The sequence below is a fragment of the Tenrec ecaudatus genome, chromosome 14 (assembly GCF_050624435.1).
Source record: "Tenrec ecaudatus isolate mTenEca1 chromosome 14, mTenEca1.hap1, whole genome shotgun sequence".
Taxonomy (NCBI): domain Eukaryota; kingdom Metazoa; phylum Chordata; class Mammalia; order Afrosoricida; family Tenrecidae; genus Tenrec; species Tenrec ecaudatus.
The window spans coordinates 122,400,772-122,414,106 of record NC_134543.1 but is presented as its reverse complement, the minus strand read 5'-3'; positions in this window follow the sequence as shown (position 1 = coordinate 122,414,106).

Sequence of the window (13,335 nt, the reverse complement as noted above, 5' to 3'; positions counted from 1 at the left end):
TGCTGACCGTGTGGCTAGCAGCCTAACACGTAACCACTCCACCACCAGGGCTCTGGTGGAACCCCTGCGTGGAAGGCGGGAATCCTGTCACTGGAGAACCGGTGCTGCCATAGCGTGTCTTAGTGTTCTTGTGCGGCTATAACAGAAGTGTACAATGGGTGGTCTCAACCAATAGAAATGTATTTTCTCATCGTTTTGGAGGCTAGACGTCCAAGTTCAGGTGCCAGCCCTACGGGAAAGCTGTCTCTGTGGGAAGAGGATGGTCCTTGTCTCCTTGGAGAGTCTCTGACTTGGCTGTCTTCCGCAGCTGGGCGTCTTCCTTCCCGTGTCTGTGTTTCTTGCTTGCTTCTTTAATTTCTTCTTTTATCTTCTAATATCTCAAAAGGGATTGACTTGAAGCACACCCTTCCCTGACTCAGGAAAGTCAAAAGGATCACCCATTCCCAAACAGGATTATAGGCACACCTCGGCCCCCAAAGTGAGGATTTCAACAAATATTTTGGAGGGGACGCAATTCGGTCTGTAGCAGCAGGGGTTAGAAATGATTTGTTTACTCCCGTGTCTAGTTCAGTTCTCAGTTCACACGGTCCCTAGCCTAAGTCTGCCCCACCCCATGCTAATTTAATGGATGCTCGTCAATTGAATTGCAGGAGCGACCAGTGGCAAGGTTGGGTGACTCTCCCTAAGCCACCTTTGCTTCATTTGCATATCTTTAAGAGGTCCTCCGCAGTGATGTGTCTGTCTCACATTTGTATTGGGATGAGAATCTGATAAGGGGCTCTGTGGGGGCAGGGGAGTTGACCAGCCTTGGAAACCACATTTCCGAAGCAGCCCACCTCCGTGGAAGCTGGTTGGTTCGGAAGCCTTCTGCGAACAAGAGGGATCTGTGAGCTGCTGGGCTCTCTAATTAAACCAGATGGACTGCATGATAGCTGATTAGATTCCTAACTTACCAACCCTCCCTCTATTTACTCACATAAATACGCTGATGAGCCAGAAGCCAGCTCATTCAGGGAAAGCACCTCGCTGAATATTTTTAGGAAATTAAAGTTTTCTCGATGATCCCGTCTGTGAGCAGCTGAAATGCCAAAGCGCGTTTCCCGGGGCACTGGAACGGCCGCACTTTCAGCGGGAGCACCGCGACCAAGTTTGTTTCTGCAAACGGGTGCCAAAGCGGCAGCAGTGAGACAAATTACAGGCCCATCAGTCATTTGGGATGGAGAGAGGAAGCCGGTGGTAGTGACAGACATAACCAGGGAGGTTGGCCCTGTCTCCCTGCGACAGCTTCTGACTCTCCCAGCTTCGCTCGATGGCGGCGCATCTTGCTTTGCTGACCATACTCCTGATTCCCGGGCACTCTCGGTCGCTCAGGTTTCGAGCTGGGGATGATGGAGCGGCTATCTCAGAAGGCCCCGTGTGCAGACATTAGAACACAGATTTACTGACGTGCACATGTAAATATGAGTACATCTGGCCATGCATACATCTACGAGGGACATCACCGAGTTCCTGGAGAAATCCCGTGAGCTTTGCATTGCATTTTTCCGCACACTTTTGTAGCTCCTTCATCTATGCATATTCATATCAATAATTGTGCGTATCACACCCTCTGGGATATTACTTTCATGATCACCCGACGGAGGGTAATGTTTTCTGCGTCCGGAGAGGAAGTGGGATACGTGTGTGGCTGCATTGTAGAGGTTGTGATCAAGGAGACGAGAAAATCCCGTAAGAACTCTTGGCTAGAAAGCAGATCTGCTCCTTCACTGGAGTCCCAGTAGAAAGTGTTAAAAAATATCCAGTTTCTCAGGCAGCAGGGATGTTAAGTGAAGGTGGATCCTGAGAGATGCTTCTCTTCCGGCTCTCTGCCTCCAATTAGAACGCAGACCTCTGCCCTGTGGGAAATATGTAGGTGGCCCAAATTGGATGCATGGGACATAATTGTGTATAATGCATCGCTTTAGGGTGTTTCCAGGACGATTCTGCTGAGGTGACAAAAGGGGAAACTCTTCTCCAGGTGTGTCCTGGGACCTGTGGCCCTGCAGCAGCAGCAGCGTGGCAGTCCAGAGGATCCACTGCCGTCCCCGGTGCTCTGATGGGCCTTGACTTGTTGAAAATTGGAGCTGAGCTGGACAGCCCTCCCTGACTGCACTGTGGAAGCAGAATCCTCCTCTGGTGCATTCCAGGAGTAGTTGGGGCTGCCTGTTGGGTTGCTAGTGAGCCCTGGTGGTGTAGTGCATGTGCCGGGGGCTGTGAGCCACAAGGTGGGCAGTGCGAAACCACCATCCACTTCCTCAGGAAAAAGATGGGGCTTTGTACCTGTGTAAAGAGTTACACTCTCGGCTACTCACAGGGGTAGTTGGACCCTGTCCTAAAGGGTCACTGGGGCTCGATATCGACTCAATGGCAGTGGGGTTGGGTTGGATTGGTTTGGGTTGGGGTTGGGGTTGAGTTGGGTTGGATTGGGTTTGGGTTGGGTTGGGTTGAGTTGGGGTTGGGTTGGGTTGGGTTTGGGTTGGGTTGGGTTAGGTTGGGTTGGGTTTGGGTTTGGGTTGGGTTGGGTTGGGTTGGGTTGCAAGCATGTGTTGACCTCTGTGAGGAAGGCAGCATACTCAGAACGTGTCAGACTTGCTAGAGATACTGAAGCGTTCTGTGCACTTACCACGATAGCCAAGATCAAGTTGCTCAGAATCAGCAGCTCCCAGGGAGGTCGCAAGGGTGGGATCCCAATGTGTAACTGCTGTTCATTTATTCTTTCCTCTGGTTCCAAACACACTGCTGCTCTGTGCCTGATGTGGTACTAGGAGTAAGCTGTGGTTACTAAGACAGGCAAAAGCCCTTCTTTTATGAAACTTACAAATGTGGAGCTAGCTGGCAACTCGACTGTATAAAAATAAAATTAATGATCGTGGTGGGGCTTGTAGACTCATCTTCAGGGAATGAATCCAACAGCCATCTCTATGTTGTTGCTGCCTGTTAATTTTGTCATGGAGTCCATTTTGACTTGCAGGTGCCTTGGTTGCATAGTGGTTATGCCTTGGGCTGGTCACTGCAAGGTCAGTAGTTCGAAACCACTGGCCATTCCAAAGGAAAAAAGACAAGGTTTTCTATGCTGGCAGTCACAGTCTCAAGAACACACAGGGGCAGTCCTTGCCTGTCCTATAGGGTTTCTATGCGTTGGCACTGATTTGATGGCAGTGAGTTTGGTTGGTTTTTTGGTTTTGATAGAATAGAAAGGATCCTTGGGTATTTTGTCCCCCACCCCTTCCTGTACCCCCAGGGAACCACTACTCCTGTCACGGTTTCCAAAGGATTATGTAACTTGGCTTTCATGTACGGAACAATCTTAAATATACAAATGAACATACACAAACCTAACATGATTAATGAGGTAAGACAAATAAAAACCACCGTAGTAAAGGGAGGAAATATAAAGAACTAGAGGTTCTTTATATAGTTCATCGGTGCTACACTGCACCCCGGGTTTTTCATCCGTTCTGGATGGCCCTTCTGAGAGGGACAGGCCAAGTATCTGATAGGTGGATTTTGGGTCTCCTCTACATCCATGCCCCTTCACATCAATTTTGTTGCCTGTTTTTGAACTTCTGATACCTCTTCCCTTAGACGGTTCATGATCACACAGGCTGGTGTGCTTCTTCCATGTGGGCTTTGTTGCTTCTCTGCTAGCTTCGGGCTTTCTGGGCTAGCATTGGCAGGCAAGCTCTTTCTCCCACAGCATGTGAGTACATGGGTTTGAACTTTAACACCTTGGGTTCAGCATCCGAGTGGCCAACGCATGCACCATCACTATGAACTCATTAAAGGCTGGACCGAGAACACACTAGCCTGATCGGCAAGTGGTACGGGCAAAGGCATGGAATCAGTTGGCTGATTGCTCAGATTTTTAGGAGGGTAGGGGCAAGGGAAGAGAAAGGTAAAGAAACCATCACTTACTGAAAAAGGGTGCAGGGTGAGGTGGGGGGAGAACTGCTTGCAAACAGAGAAATCAAGAAGCAACTCTCTGTACATCTTAATAGCTTTCTCAATGTGGAAGAAGCCTCAGCCTCTCTGGAGGGCACACACCCCTTGATGTCAAACTTATTGAAACTTCTTGCTTTAAAGAGGCGAAACAGCTTCATGTTGGGCCGGTTCCCTCTTTCACTGGGATGTATTAAGTTCTTCCAACCCGAGACTCCTTTGTCCCTGGTAATTGTACACTTAGGCATTTCCTTAATGCTCAATTTTAGTTTAAGCTCAGTGGGCAGAGACAATGCTGATTCCCCATTTGGATTTGTGCGCCAACCACCAGGGCCCTGGTGACAACATGAGGACACAATAGAGGCGGTGAAGGAAGCAACAGAACTGAGAAGAGGGTGCTATTTCGTTATTTTGCCGTTCCGGTTCTATTATTGGGATGTTCTAAGACCGGGTGTTGACACGTTTAGCTGGGAAGGAAGGGTGGGGCAAGAGCACAAAGATGTGAAGTCAAACACTTGGGGTGTGACTTTGTTTCTTGCTGGGGCTCAAAAAGGCATACACACTGTTGCAGGACCTGAGCTCCGTACAGTTGCACAGTAGTCCCGACGGCCTGGTCTCCATGGAGGCCTCAAAGAATTGCTTGAGACTATGATTTCTTGAGCATTCGTTTAGAAGCCCATGGAGGTGTTTGACTTCATCTAAATTTCCAAAGAGGGGAAGGGCCATCAAAATAAACAGCCCAAGGCTGATTCCTATGAGGCCACCTGGACCTCCATCTACCAACCTTTTTTTTTTAATCAATTATGATACGAGCTATTCCTACTATGATACTTCTCTACTTCTCTCTTGGGTTTGATAATTCCTTGTAATGGCTCCACAGAATTCCCAGACCATATTTACAAAGACAGAGTTTGTTAGGAACGTGTTACAGGTTACAGTTCAGGATCAAGAATGACTCAGGATACAGTTCTATGATCAGACAGCCTCTTCGCAGCCATGCCTACTCCCTTTGGCCCTTGCCCTGGCCTCTGCCCTTCTTGAACAAGTATTACAAAGCTCTTTGGCTCTATCAATAAAGGTCTGGGGCACCCCCTGCTGCCAGGGAGTCTCCCATGGGAGGTGGGAGGGCACACCCTTTAGAAACTTCCTGCTCTAAGGCCAGGAGGCCTACTGTGATGCTCACACTGGTCTCCTGCTGCTTCTCATTGTCCCTTACTGTTTGTTGCCAGTGTTCCAGCTCTCCCTCCTTGTCTTTTTCCTTCTCTGCCTCTTGAGCCTAGAAGATTCTGAGGACAGAACCCCCTGGGTCCAAAGGATGTGCGCTGATCCCATCTATTCCTCTTGTTGGTAGTGAACTCTCTCTTTCCTACCCTGGGCTGGCTCATTTCAAGTCTAATGGGGTGGCAAAATGAACCAGTCTGCTCTTTGAGGTTCCCTACACTTTATTTTTATGGTCTCATGCCTATAGGGCTGGTGCCATGCACCATGTTTGCATTGCTAGCAAGCTGTCTCAGCCCCTTGGCTGGCCGCATACTGATTATTTACACACTCACACCCTACACCCAGTTGTTCAGTGGGAGTTATAAGGCCAGGATGAGAAAGGCCATATAAAAGCAATTCATCATGCCGCACTCCTTCATAATACTGTAGCCCTTTGAGCCATTGACCAGGTCACCGGTCAAGAAATGAGCATCCCAAAGGTGAGAGGAGTTTGCCCAAATACCCTGAGAGGCATGGAGGCTAAGAGGATCCCATGAAGACTCAGAGGATCAATGGGCCAGGTATCACAGTTAATTAAATAACAACTGAGAATTACTTCTCTCTAATGCTTTGGGTCTCTCCCCGTCACCCCAACGGAAACCAGTCGCCGATAGAAACCATCCAGTAGCTCATCGAGCATCGGTACATAGTCATTATGCATAGAGAGCAGAAGGGAAGCCTAGAGTTCTCTTAGTGAAAGAGCCGGCCGTTGTGGCAGACTGACTCCTCTATGTCACTGTTCAGTGTTAATTAGGGTTTCCAAGAGTCTCCACAGTCCGATCTCCCTGATTATCTTCTCACCTGCTCCCTGGGAACTCTTGCCACTCAGCATCCCCTCCTAACTACTTTACCCAGAAGGTGACCCAGGTGTGCAGAAGGGCCAGTCCTCGGAGCTGTCTCTCATAGGCCCCCATTTGCCTACAGCCCTCACCCAGCAGCTTCAGGCCTATGCTGCTTGGATTGCCGCCTGGCGACAGGCAGCAGCCATTGTTTTCTCTGTGTTTCTCTGGACCTGCTCATCAGTGTGCCAGCCAAGCTTCTTAGGTCACTGAGCAGTGCCTGTGGACCTTTTACCACACCTCCCACTGATCTGCACATGCCTCCATCAGCCACACGGTAGTGCTGTCTGCCGTATACTCCCCAGGTCCCAGGGGGGTTTGTACAGGCTTTTCTAGTCTAGCGTCTCCTCTCAGGTATGAGACCACTGGAACTGAGTAACATCTCAGCATGCCTCTCTCTCCTCTGACAGTGACCCCTTATCCTTTACATTGTGCCCTTTGAGGGGTCATAGAGCCTGCTGCAAACGGAGTCTCCCCGACCCCCATGTCCACCAGCCATACCTAAATCCTCTGATGACTTAGCCTCAAGCTGGGAACCCAGTTACTCTCCTTGCCCGTCCCCCACCCCCAACATTGCTACATTTCCTCTTACCCAGGGAGGTCGAGTCATGCCTCCGTTACTGACAATGATCCACAGTGGTCCAGAAAGGCTTCAACCAAGGGGATCAATGTTAGAATCGGGTCCAGGCCTATTTGAAATTAGCTTCTAACTCATTAGTTTCTATCTAAGCTTCTAGCTTATTAGTTTGGTGACTCTGTCCACATTACTAAGAATTTCTAGGCGACAGTTTCTTGGTCTGCTAAATGGAATAATCACTGTCTCACAGGGTTGTGATGTTTAAGCCAGTGACAATATAAGATGTGGGGAGGGAGTTGCCAACAAATAACCCAAACCCACTGCCATTGAATCCATCTTGGTCTTTCTGAGACTCTAAATCTCGCAGGGAGCAGACAACCTCATCTTTCACCCAAGGAGTGACTAGTAGGTTTGACCAACCTTGCAGTGAGCAGCGTAATGTCCAACCCATGGTGTCACCAGGGCTCCTTTGATGTGACGCTAAATCTACCTTGCTTGGGTTTTCTTCCCATTTCCTTAGGCTGGGCATGAGCCATTCCCATTGCTGTTACATGGATTCTGGCTCATAGCAACCCTATGGCACTGAGAATAACCTCCTGTAGGATAGTCTAGGTTGTAATCTTTATGGAAGCAGACCACAAGGCCATTCTCCCAAGGAGCCTCGGGATGGTTTTGAACTGCCAACCTTTCGATTAGTAGCTGAGTGCTTAACTGTTGCACCACCAGGATTCTTGAAGCACAACGGATAAGTTGAGGTAAAGGAGTGAAGATCAAGGCAGTGGTACAAAATAAATGCAACGTGAGTCCAAGCCAGAATAACCAAATCAGTTGATAAGCCACCATTGACAGATGTTTTCCCATGAATGTCCTGCCACCATTGACAAATGTTCCCATGCGTGTCCTGCCTGAGAGACCTGCCGTGGGTTTCCTGCTGTAGCTGGGAAACATATGTAACTGAGTCTCCTTCCTTGGATACTCCGTGCTGGAATCACACCTGCTGCCAGAGCCTCCCAGGAATGTGCTAGAGAGCTCACAGGGCCCTTCCTGCTGAGTTCTGTAGCATTCCACACAGCCCTTTCATCAAGGCTGCCTTTCATCCTGAGAGGGGAAGCTGGAAGCAGAGCCACAGGAGGGGATCTGAAATATGTACATCAGAAACTCCCTTTCCACCACCACCCAAGAAGGCTTCTTTGCTTACATTCTAGGGAAGGGAACATACATCCCTTGCAGATGCAGCCCTCTCAACCATTAATTGGCCTTTCTTCTCCACCTCCATCTTTCCTGATCAGGATTCTTCTCAAGGAAGGTTGCTCCTGAGAGCACAGTGCCTTGTGAGCCAGGCTCCAATACTGGCTCTCCTGCACCATCACCCGTGTTGGACAAGCATCTCCTGCTTCCCAGGGCCACGTACAAGAGCACAGGTTTCAGAATCCGAGCTGATCCCTATCAGCTGTTTGCTTTGGGGACCACTCATTTACCATCTGCAGGCGTCCATCTCTTCTTAGTGTGGACACACAGAGTCCTTTGTGCCTCGCAGCTTGACGAGGGACTGAGGTGACCGCCAGGAGCTTGCAAGGGGGTGATTCTGAGGGCTGCAGTCAGTGATCACTGCCGGTGGGTGTTTATGGGGCACTGGGAGTGTGGTCATTGTTAGGCGCGTTTACGCGGGCCAGTTCTCTTGGCAGCACTCTGTCCTCTCCCCACCTTCTAAAACCTCCCCGCTTGTTCACAACCCTGAATAGCATCACCTCCAGATCATCTCCTCAATCTCCTACTACCATGTATGTTCCTCTGGAGGCCTTGGGTGATGCAAATGATTACTCAGCCACGAACCAAAAGGTTGGCAGGTCAAACCCACCAGGGACATCTTGGAAGGAAGACCAGGGCGGTAAAACCCAATGGATCACCATTTTAGTCGGCAGGCTATGAGAAACCACGAGTCTGCACAGACTGCATGGCGGCTGGTTTGGTTTCTCTGCATTGCACTTAGAATGCACCACTCCCTGCCTTGACACCCCACCCCACCCCCCCCACTTCCCCCCCCCTCTTGCCGCTAATTCTTCTGAGCAAGTCTCAGATTTAATCCCAGTAATCCTTTCAGATGGGACTGGCTCCATCACCATTATCACCCTTTCTGTGGACCTTATTGCCCTTGGGAGCTGCTCGCTCAGGGAGTGGCAGCAATCAAGTCTGGGCAGGTGGACTGGTTATAGCTGCCCAGTGTTCATCTCCTGGGTTCGGAGATAGTGTGCTCACATGAGAACAGCTCAGGGCCCTCGAGGTGCAGTGAGCAGGGTGCAGCCTCCAGGAGCACATTGACTCTCGGAGAAAGGGTCTGCTTCTCTGGTCTGCTCGATCCATTTGAGATCCAAGTGATTATACTTTAAGGTGGGCTTGGGAATTTCCATGCTGAGCGAGACACTGTCTGAGAACCTTGTTGGTACATGGTTCTGACAGCGAACACTGAAGTGGAAAAAAACAAACAAGTTTCCATCCCTCTGCACTAACACTAATCTCTTGTTTCCCTAGCAGCAAGGAGGGATGGGGTTCGGGGGGGGGGGGACATAGGAACAGCTGAATCAGGAGAAGAGCTGCAGAGGCAGATTTCTACTCTGTCTGCTGCCTGGTCATTTTCCAGTCAGTCCAGGAAATGCCCGATTTGCGGGGTGGAGGTGCTGGCAATATAATGGTCTGAACTGTGATAACTGCAAGTGTCGAACAAGAAAGCCCTCCTGAAAACCTTGCAGAACAGCAAGGACACTCAGCATTCAAAGCACTCCCCGGTGGACTGGCCACAGGAAGGAGGCAGCTTTCAACACCCAGACAAAATGCACGTGCCTGCGGCTGGGGTTCCGGGCCAAACAAAATCCAATCCCCGGCACCTTTGCACAGATCCGTGTGCAGATCTCCCAGGTTTGTGTGCATAGGGCCACCCAAGAGGTGCCGGTATCAGTTACTGCTTGCAGACTGGGACTCTGGGGAACCCAAACTTGATGTGAGCTTCGCGCCTACCTTCATTTCTACAATCGGTGTCTTGTTATTCTGCCCGTCAAGTTAGCATGCGCTTGCCTTGGCTTAAGCTGGCTGCTGTTTCCCAGCGCTCTTGGAACCTGGCCAGGTTGACAACCTGTATCTGAGGATTAAATCATTGAAGCTGTAATGGCTTTTTGCCCCTCCTTCCCCTCCTTTTCTGTGGCCAATTCGCGGCCGAGGATGTCTCTCAGCTCATCGTCCCAGGCTAGAGATCAAGTAGCAGCCCGACAGGTTATAACAACAATGTGGTTGCCTCAGACAACCAGGCCTTGACTTTCAAGACCCTATCAGGTACTTCACTGGGTGATAAGCATTTTCTTCTTGTTGACTCTGTCTTTTCCCGCCTTGTGGATCTTGGCATCAAGGACCAGGTGTGTCTATATCTCAGGTATGGAAAGGTGGAGACTGGCCCAGTGCCTTCTTGGGGCCACCACAGTAATCACCGGATTACTGTTAAGCATAATGCGGCTTTACTTAGTACCATATAGAGCACCGTAGAGACGTAGAAGCAACGATTTGTTTGGTCCCTGTATTCTAATGGGTTTCATTCCAACCAGTATTCCTACAAAGAAAAGAGACCATGATACCATGTGAGACAGAAGTGGCATAAGACAGAATGTGCCAGAAGGGGGCGAAGAGGAAGCCAGGGAAGCGAAGAACTCTGAGAACATGCCTCCTGACGGAGGTGGAATTTGTACTTGTCTTTGATGATCAGATTGTGAGGAGAATAGACTTTACAGGAGTGTCTGGGTAAAGACATAAACCTCTGAGGTTCCAGCCTACCTATAAGTGTTTCCAAATAAGTCTGGTGATCTAGTCCCAAAAATGTAGCCATGAAGACCCTGTTGGAGGCGTGTAAGATGCAACTACTGGCCTCTTCCTGTCTGGAGCAGAGGAGTGTAGAAATGGAAGAAGTGTGTGTATTAATAATTTCTTCTGGAAGAATTAATACCAGACGAGTCCCTAGGAGTTGCATATTAAAGATGTCTGAGATATCCACTTCTTCCAAGCTTCTGTTCTGCTCCATCCCCCCGCCCCCCGACTCCCTCACTCCCCCCTTGAGTATATTCCCTCACAGCCTTCAGTTTGTGATTACCTACAAGGAAATGCCTCACGTGGGGATGGGTGCTAGCCAGTCTCCGTCCGCTTCGAAGATCAGGCAGAGGCGAGCCACGTGCAGGGTTCAGAGCCAGAGCCAAAAATGTCCAAAAGTTACGGCAGGTCTTCTTGTTTCTCAAACTCGGTCAGGAAGTAAGGAATGACCTCCTAGGAGAAGGGATGTGTAAAAGAACTGCACAGACTCCCAGGCAAGCAAAGGAGGGCTTTGTGGGCCATATTCTGGACCAAGGTGGGGTCTTCAAGATGCCCCCAAATAGCAAGAGGTGTAGTTGTACTGTGGTCAGGTCTTAATCCCACCATCCATTAGTATAGTTGGGATGCTCTCCAAAATGGAACTGTAGCCACAGGAGACTAGAGGCCAGAAGTATACTCGATCACAAAAGGGAGTATGGCTAGAAGGGCCATCATATTAATGGACTATACCTTGTATGGAAACAAAGAGTCCAGTGGAAACCTCGGCACTCAGAACCCTGAAACCAGAAGAACTAGATGGTGCCCAGCTACCACGATGAACTGAACAGGATGATCTTAGAAAATCTTGAATAAAGTGGGAGAAAAATGCGGAGCAAAACTAAAAATTTTTTAAAAGACTCAGCTTACCAGTTGGATAGAACCTAGCAGTATCTCCAAGACTACTGGCCCTTAGTCATCCTTCACATCTGGAACTTTATGAACTCACCCTGTGGATCAGTTTTCAATCAAACAATAGCTAGGTCTATACGAGAAAAACAATAGTGCTAGTGAGGTCCATACCTTAGAACAGCGGTTCTCAACCTGTGGGTCACAATATATTGCCGATGGTCTTAGGAACCGAGACACTGCTCCTCTCTCTGTCTCCAGGCAGGTCTCTCTATGCTGATCTGGTGAGAAAGAAGCTATCTCAACCTGCACACTGATGTTGGCTTTTTATGCATACTATCGCAAAATGTAGCAATGTAGTTGACTGTTGTTATATTAAGACTATTACCCATGCTACACCATGCTTCAAGACAAAATTTCATTTATTTGTCATTAGAAATAAATATTTTTATTATATAATATATACTATATATAATTACATATTTTTATTAATCACTATGCTTTCATTATGTTCAATTTGTAATAATGAAAATACATCCTGCATCTCAGATATTTACATTGCGATCCATAACAATAGCAAAATTGGTTATGAAGTAGCAACAAAAATAATTTTGTGTTTGGGGGTGACTACACATGATGAACTGTATTAAAGGGTCGCAGCATTCCGAAGGTTGAAAACTTAGAGTGGTCTAGGCAGCATTTGCTGAAGGACAAAGTTCAGAAGGCAGGAAGGGGTATGAGGAATGGAAATGGGAAGCATGGAGAGGAAGTATGGTGAGTGATAGTTACATTGAGGGGTTTGCAAACAATGACAGGAAACAAAATGTGTGTGGATTGTTAATGGAAAACTGATCTGCTATGTAACTGTGAGTCAAGTCACAACAAAAAGTTTTTAAGAAAAGGAAAGAAACTCTACAAAGTACACATCTGTGTTCTACTCTGACATATACGGATTGGTTCACCATGAGTCGGGCCGCTAATTCAGCGTGAACACGGGAGGCAGATGGCCTGGGCTTCAGTCCTACCTCCACCTCCCTCGGTGTGTGGTCTTAAGTAAGTCACACACTTGATCTTTTTGTCCCTGGATTTCCCCAGTTGTAACACGAGGATGATGATCACTGTATCCATCTCATTAGGAGTGCTTTGAAGATTCCCTGCAATAACACCTGTAAAGCCTGTAAAGTGTGTGTGTTGGGGGGTGGGGTGGGGGAATAACACCTGTAAACACCTGTAAAGTAAAAAAAAAATCAGTAGTGTTGATAGTGCTGAGTAAAGACTTGGGACAATAGGGAGTGAGGAAATTGTGGGGAGAGTGGAGAGAGGAATATGTATGTACCATAACCAAACCAAACTCACTGCCATCAAGTCGATGTCTACTAATTGCGACCCCCTAGGACAGGGTAGAACTGTTCCTGTGGGTTCCCAAGATTGTACCTCTTCATGAGAATACAAAGTCCTGTTTCTCCCTAGGCAATTCAGGTGGCGGTGGTGGTTTTGAACTGTGGACCTTGAGAATCACCGTCCAGTGAGTATCCACTATGCCACCAGGGCTCCTGCTTTGTGCACCAACATGTACTAAAATGAAAATTGATTTGAAAGGAATACCAGTATTCCAGCAATTAATATTTCCCTCCAGTCCCTGCCTCATCTTTGGATCCACCGGGAAGACATATAATCAGCCACACTAACGGACCGTTTTCTGAAAGGGTGTTTTATTTTTAATCAGATGGACAAGTGTGTGCGAGAAATTGGAGTGTTCTGGCAACTCCGGGGTCAGCGCCCTAAAAGGATGGCCTGACTTTGAGTCTGATTTCAGGGGGGCAAGTGGAAGCACCTGGTTCCTTTGCTCCTGGTGGTCCTCTCTGACACAGGGGCACTCCGCTTGTTAAGTGTTTCCGCCACAAGCTAATGATTCGGCCCCAAGCGGTGAGAAAATCCTGGGTTTTCTTT